At 40.4% G+C, this 7,462-nt stretch overlaps 1 pseudogene; it reads left to right on the top strand.

Annotated features, from left to right (window-relative positions):
- Window positions 1-1,193: 1,193 nt before the first annotated feature.
- Window positions 1,194-2,255, top strand: LOC148732797 (uncharacterized; annotated as a pseudogene).
- Window positions 2,256-7,462: the final 5,207 nt, after the last annotated feature.

Raw genomic sequence — 7,462 nt, forward strand, 5'->3', positions numbered from 1 at the left:
TTCACCGATTTCCCTGATTTTTACTGTGAAAGTCGATACTTCTATCCCATGAACAAATATTGCGTTTATTTTGAATCACTCCGGTTTTTTCATTTTTACGAGATATTTTTCAAGGTGACCTCAAAGGCACCCAGTTTCCCCCCTCCCCCGACCTCCATAATTTAGCTACAAAAGTCGATCGCTGCTGAAGCCGTATTTTCAACTCTAAAATGCTTTCTATTTTTTATGTCTAAGATCAACCCTCTACCACTACGTTAACGGTCAAATGATTACACTGTATATGTTTTTCACTGAGTTACAAATTTTTCAAAATACTTACCTCGAGCACTGAAATTTGTGACGCGTGAGGTACATGTGGTTGAAAGCTATTTTCTCTTATGTGGGACCTGATCTAGAGTCAAATCTATTACAGCCTATAAGCACTTATACCTAATAAGTAAATTATGGAATAAAACTTCATGGCGCGCCGCACAGAGCTTTGCAAATTTCACAACTATTCGCCATTTTGATCGAAATCAAAGATAACGCGATCCGACCAACAGGTAAATTTGGGATCTGAGTACTTGTTACAAATCATAAAATAAAACTGAAGAGCGGATTTTTATATTGAAAAATACATATCATGCGACTTTTTCGCCGTTAAGTTGAAAACATTGGTGTTCCAAAGAGGAAAGACCTGTGTTTATAGTTAATAAATTATGCAAATTAGCATTATTTAAAATTGTGTCCATAAAATGTTTTTCTACGATGTTCTTAAACACAAAGAGCTGTCTCTTTTAACTGAAGAGCATATTACTCCACACTTCTAAGGCCAGGTATTTTTTGAGTCTATGGGCATTTTCATCTCCCACGAAGCGCTGATTAATTAAAACAGCAGTGTTTGTTTTGCACCCTTATCGCCAACTAATTCAGTTATCATCAACCACAGAGAAGTGGACATCGCAGATCTTACCAGTAATATTTCCTTAACCTCTCTTCAGTAGCAAGAGATGTTTTTTTTTCCGGCAAGACGCCACAGAGCTCGTTTTCCTAACAGCTTCTTTTATCGGTCGGCGGGCAGGTATTGAAGTCTTTCGGTATGACTTTTCAGAGTCACAGTATGGCAAGGATTGTGTGATCGTATCCTGTGCCCAATGAAAACATGCATCCGATGTTTCTGCAACGAAGGACACGACATTCGAACAGCGGGAGACATGAGAAAGGCGCTCTCCGAGAGACCAGTGAAAGGTACATCCGCGTGCGTATGTGAAGTTGACGAGTCTAAGAGAACCTTAGAAGTGAACAAGAAAGATTGTTTTAGCAAGCTACACAACATCCAGTTTGGGGAAAAAAGTATACGTGCGTGGAGGTCGTACGGAATAGCGCGTGGCAAGGAGATTTCTTACGACCAGATAATTTCAAATGACCAAGGGGACACCGCTCTCGTTGTAAGTAAGGAGTTTTTCCCTTTTCACAATGCACGTGTGTATGAATACACAGTTCCTGGAACAGAGGGTTCAAATGAAGACGATGATTTGGACGATTCAAAGATGGACATGTTTGAATGTTCGGAGCCTGGATGCGTGAAGAGTTTTAAAAACGTTTTCAGAGCTCGAGTTACATTTGAACGTAGGGGACGATTGTGTGAAGGATGAAAGGCTGTCAGAAACAGTATATGATAAACTCCGTAGAGATTGGGCAGAGAGGTTTACTACATCAGTCAGCATCACTGACGAACCACAGTGCGAAACTAGTACCCACCAGGTTGTACGTGACTCAATGCCTCCAGTAAACACTGTCAGTATGGGCTGGGCCCTACCCAAGCCACGAGCAGGATCCACTAGATTCAGTTGCAAAGTTAAGAATTATTTAACAGCAAATTTTGATCAAGGCGAACAATCAGGGCTAAAAGCTTACCCTCAGCAGGTTTCAAATGATATGCGAAAGGCAAGAGACGAGCAGAATAATAGGTTGTTTGACCGAGACGAGTGGCTTACCAAGAGCAAAGTGTAGGGGTTTTTCTCTCGCTTTACAGCAAACAGAAAAAGGCAACGAACACCCTCAGAAATCGAGCAAAATCCGAAGGAACTCTCCCTATAGGAAGAAGAAGCTGAACGACAATGGCTGATGGAACACATCCTTAATGAACTAAAGCCGCAGCATCCTCTGTCCTACGATGCCTTTAATCTGTGTGAGTGCGCAAAGGAGAATAAGCTTAGTCTTTTTAATGTAGCAATGCTCAAAGAAATCCTCTCGTTTTTTGAAGTACCATTTAAATCGAGAGACAAGAAAAAAGACCTTATTGAGCAACTGATATCATTTATACAGGAATGCCAATGCTTTAATTAAACTATATCAGAAGCTGCATAGCCCAGGAAAACAAATGATGGTGCCTGTGGAGCGAGTTTGTTTTAGAACAATAGGCACAGCCTCAAAGTAACCTGATAAACAGTTGTACTCAGCGAATTAACGTACTCACTTCTGGGAAAATTCGCGAAAATCTCTCAAAATTTGTCGTTATTAAGTTTGTGGCGATTTTCTTAACTCGCAAAAATTAAAAGAGAAAAAAGAAAGTAAAAAAATACTACCCTGACCGTGGTAGATGTTAATAGCATTTACGCGTAAATATAGGTTTGTGATTTTCTTAATTTCGAGAAATTAATGATATGTGAAGTTTGCAGGAGTTTATTAAAATGCCAGTTTCGATCATTTGTATTATTTTTCAATTTCTCCCGGCAGGATTCTCCTACTCTCGATGACTCAATCATATTGCATATCTTCGGGATTCGCGTTTGGTTCGACGACAAGACAAACCTCTGAAACTAGATGTTGCGTGACCAGGCGTAACTGACTCAGTCACGTTGAAAAAGTAAACATGTAAATTTCACCTCTTCAACAAATACCGTTTTGAAATGATGAATATATGAATACAGTATATTGGAACTGCGGAACGAGAAGAAGTTCATCGCAATTATAGACGAAACTTTTAATTTGCGGAAATAAACCTGAAAAATTCTTGCTTGAACGTAATTCGAACCCTTGACTTTTGCAACACCGCCGGTTCAGAGCTCTTACCATTAGGCTAACAAACCAACTGTGATGCCATTCTACAAATGATGATGAACAACTTGCTAACCACTTAAAAGGAAAACTTTAGCAAATAGCTGGAAGAAATGGTCAAATCTGGCAAATTGGCCACAATAATAAACACGAGTGAAATGAACAACTTTTTCAACAACAAATTCCGTTGGCACTTCGTTGATAACTGAAAACAAAGGCTAGCGCTCTTGAACATTAAGTAAGTTTCTCAAGTCCAAAAGGGATACAACAGTAACGTTTCCACTTCTATAGAAACTGTTGTTTGCATGGTCAAATATTGCTACGGAAACTATTTTGGACGCGTGTGTCGAAAAACAAGGAACGCATGCAGCTAATTTGCATATGACTACAGAGAAAGATTATTCTGAAACATTTCCTCCATGCCATGTAAAACGGACAAAACAATATTTTTATCGATTTGATACTTCATTAAGGAGTTGGTACTTTATCTTCAAGCAGTTTTAGGCCGTTAGGGCTTAGAAATCGGATTCCTGTGCGGATCGCATTATCTTTGGTTTCGATCAAAATGGCGAATATTTGTTAAATTCGCAAAGCTCTCTGCGGCGCGCCATGAAGAGTGCCCAAAAGTTCTATTCCATAATTTACTTATTAGGTGTAAGTGCTTATAGGCTGTAATAGATTTGACTCGAGATTAGGTCCCACATAAGAGAAAATAGCTTTCAACCACATGTACCTCACGCATCACAAATTTCAGTGCTCGAGGTAGGTATTTTGAAAAATTTGTAACTCAGTGAAAAATATATACAGTGTGATTATTTTACCGTTAACGTAATGACAAAAGGTTTATCTTAGACATATAAAATAGAAAGCTCGTTAGAATTGAAAATACGGCTACAGCAGCGATCGACTTTTGTAGCTAAATTATGGAGGTCGGGGGGGGGGGAAACTGGGTGCCTTTGAGGTCACCTTGAAAAATATCTCGTAAAAAGTGAAAAAACCGGACTGGTTCAAAATAAACGCAATATTTAATCATGGGATAGAAGTCTCGACTTTTACAGTAAAAATTAGGGAAATCGGTGAAGGTCCGAAATTTGCCTTATCCGTTCTTAGGCGGACAGCCTCTTAAGTCTGATATATAATTTTTAGCTTAATTGTATAATTAATTTTTACCTTAATTGTATTGCCTCTGAAACTCCTCTTTGGGGAAGTGGTAATTAAGTATGTATGTATGTATGTATGTATGTATGTTTGTATGTATGTATTCTGTCTAAAAATAATTTTACTTCATACCGTCATGTGTTGCCGGTTACTTTTAGAAAATGCGTCGTACCAAAGGTTGCCGAAAACTCCTTACGAGGGCGATAAATGAACCTCTCGCCATTAGTAAGGAAATAAGTTGTATCCATTGATATATCATAAAATAATCTATGTGAGGGATTTTATCTTGTAGACGCAATCATGGTTTAGTTATCATGTCATCAGGAAAAAAATACCCTTTCCAATCCCCCCCGTTCCCAGGGTTCTCTCCGACTTTCAGACAGCAAGGAGAGGATCTGGGAGAGGATCTGGGAATGAGTTTGACATTATAACTCTTACCCAGTGCACAGGTTGTTAAAGAGATCACAGGCATAGCCATGTGGGTTTGGGAGGTATGCTACTTGTAAATAACACTGCTGAAATATAATAACACACTCCGTCTCCCGTCATGGCGCAGATGCCGCCCACAATAATGGAGCTGTAAAACGAAACAAAAGTTAAAATTTAGAATTGCTACAATAAACTTTTTCTCGTTAACATAGTATTTAAGCATAAAAAACACGAGCCAGCATGAACTTAACTTTAGATTCAGTTATTCAGTAAAGCTGGCATTGAGATCTGGCCATCATCGTTAGTTTTATCGCTTTGGATAAAGATCGAGAAAAAAAATTTCCTGAAAAACAGACTGTTGATCGCAATGGTTTGCTTGTTCATTCTGTCGAAAAAACTTACTCCGAGAACTTTACTGCCCTACTGTACTCCTCTGCGTCAATAATAAAGAGGTCAACATACTCTGGAAAATTGTACTTCGCGCTATTAAGGTCCGTGATTCTCTAAAGAATTGGGGATATATCGACTCAGATAAGTGCGCCTTCTGTTCCCGGAAAGAAACTATAGATCACTGTTTTCTCAATTGCCCCTGTGTGAAATAAGTGTGGTCCCACTTTTCCCCTGTTATCTCCTCTATCCTTGGAACTAGCTTTCTCCCATCGTGTACCTATGTTTTCTTTTTTCGTTGGACCCCACTAGCCCAAAACAGAATTGTGTTGCTCGCTTTCCAAATTAAGACAATTCTGTACAGCATCTGGAAATTTCAAAATAAATCTACCTTCCACAATGGGAATGACCCCCCTCAGGGTATAATTCGCTATGCCCTCAGCGAGACCAAAAATAAAATTGCATGCGACTACTTCCGACTCTCGTTATCTAACTTTAGAAACGCTTGGGAGTCCCCATCAATCTGTACAATCGATGAGGACTCTAAAGAATACTTTTGTAAATAGATTACCTTAAGCTTTAGTTAACATTAGATTAAATTAACTTGAATCATTTACAACTTAGAATTAGCATTAAACAATCCTAGCGTCTACATAAGCCCTAGCCATACCACCATTATAGATTAATGTATGATGCACGATCCTCGCAGTAGAGAGCGCTATTTATGCAATAGCGAAAATCAAAATATATGAACTTCATATATTCATTGTATCTGATTATAGATTAAGTTTATATTAATATTAGACCTAACTATTTTGGAATTATTTTGGAATTAATACCTTACATTAATATTGGTAATATTTAATACTCGTATATATTTAAGAACTCTTGAACTTTGGAACTTTGAACTGTTTGTTAATAATTAGTTGGGGCCAGGCCCACGTGCGTTAGCACTTTTATTTTGTAACTTAGGTGGTTTATTATGAATAAACCCTTTTCAAAACTTAAAAAGCTTCTCAGCCTTTTAACCTATGAAAATCAGTATTCTCTTTTTTTCTTTCAGTTTTGATAATGGAAAGCCAGGAGAGCCAAGTTATTGAGCAGTTTACCAGTACCACCGATGGCCCCGAATCCGTCGGAACCTGGGCAACATCGTCCGAGCTTGATATCCCGGAGGCCTTAAAACTCCTTGAAAACAGTGGTGTGCGTTTTACAGGTGTACCATTTATGGGCTCAGGGCAAACCAAGATCATCAAAGACCGGTCAGTGTATTTTTCCGTGGACACCTTGGTTACCACCCAGGCTATTTTGGATGGCATTGATGCCGCTGGCATTGACATTGACTCAATCGGCACAGTCCAGAGGAAAAGTTCGAACAAGTCCAGGGTAGTCTCTGTTGTATCGCGTGCCGCGAAAGAGGTTGCTCTTGAAACGCCATACGTTAAGATCGAGGGGCTGAAGACCTTTCTTGGCGACTACGAGAGCCGTCTTGCAATTGTGAAAGTATACGAGGCGCCAGCGAAGCTGCCGGATACGGCCTTAATTGGCCGCCTTAGCCACTATGGCCGTGTCCTCAGCTTCCGCCGTGATATGGTCGCGCAACATATTGAGAATGGAGTGCGAACGGCCAGAATGAATATCGCCCACAAGATCCCAAACACTATCCGCGTGTCCGGTGAGACGATACGTATCTTGTACCCGAACCAGCCTAAATCGTGCAGAAACTGCGGGGATGAGAGCCACCTGGCCAGGGAGTGCTCAACAGTTCGTTGCTTTAACTGTGAGCGCCCTGGCCACCGTTCCGAAGGTTGCGAGGAAGGGGCTAAATGTTCAGTTTGTTTGTCAGACGAACATCTGATTGACAGCTGCCCGTTCGTTCTCTTCAACGCAAATATTGAGGCCGGTGCGAAGGTAGAGAAAACGGAGGAACAGAAGAAAAAGGAGCGGGATGAACGACTGAAACGCATGAAGGAAACTCGCCAAAAGGAAGACAAACGTAAACAAGAAGAAGAGCGAAAGAAGCAGACGAAGGAAGAAAGGAAACAACCCTCTGACGGACGCAACGAGCGAAAAAAGGACTCTGGAAGAAAAGACGAGCGAAGGGATGAACGGCGAGACGAGCGAAGGGATGAACGACGAGATGAGCGAGGAGATGAACGGCGAGATGACCGAAAGAATGATCGAAGAGATGAGCGGGAAGAGAGAAGAGGCGACCGTGACCGCTATCGCAACAGCCATGACCGCGGAGACGGATCTTCTCGCCGCGATTATTCAGACACTGATAGCGACAACGGTTGGGAAAGAGTCAGGGGAAGGCGGTACAGATACTGATTTATTTATTAATTTCTTTATCCATTTATTAACCAAACTCGATGAGTAAGCTTTCTTTAAATGATTTCTTTAAATGTGCGAGGACTCGGGTCTTTTAGCAAAAGTAGGAAAATTATTC

Source organism: Stylophora pistillata, chromosome 4, assembly GCF_964205215.1.
Source record: "Stylophora pistillata chromosome 4, jaStyPist1.2, whole genome shotgun sequence".
In the NCBI taxonomy this organism is placed as follows: domain Eukaryota; kingdom Metazoa; phylum Cnidaria; class Anthozoa; order Scleractinia; family Pocilloporidae; genus Stylophora; species Stylophora pistillata.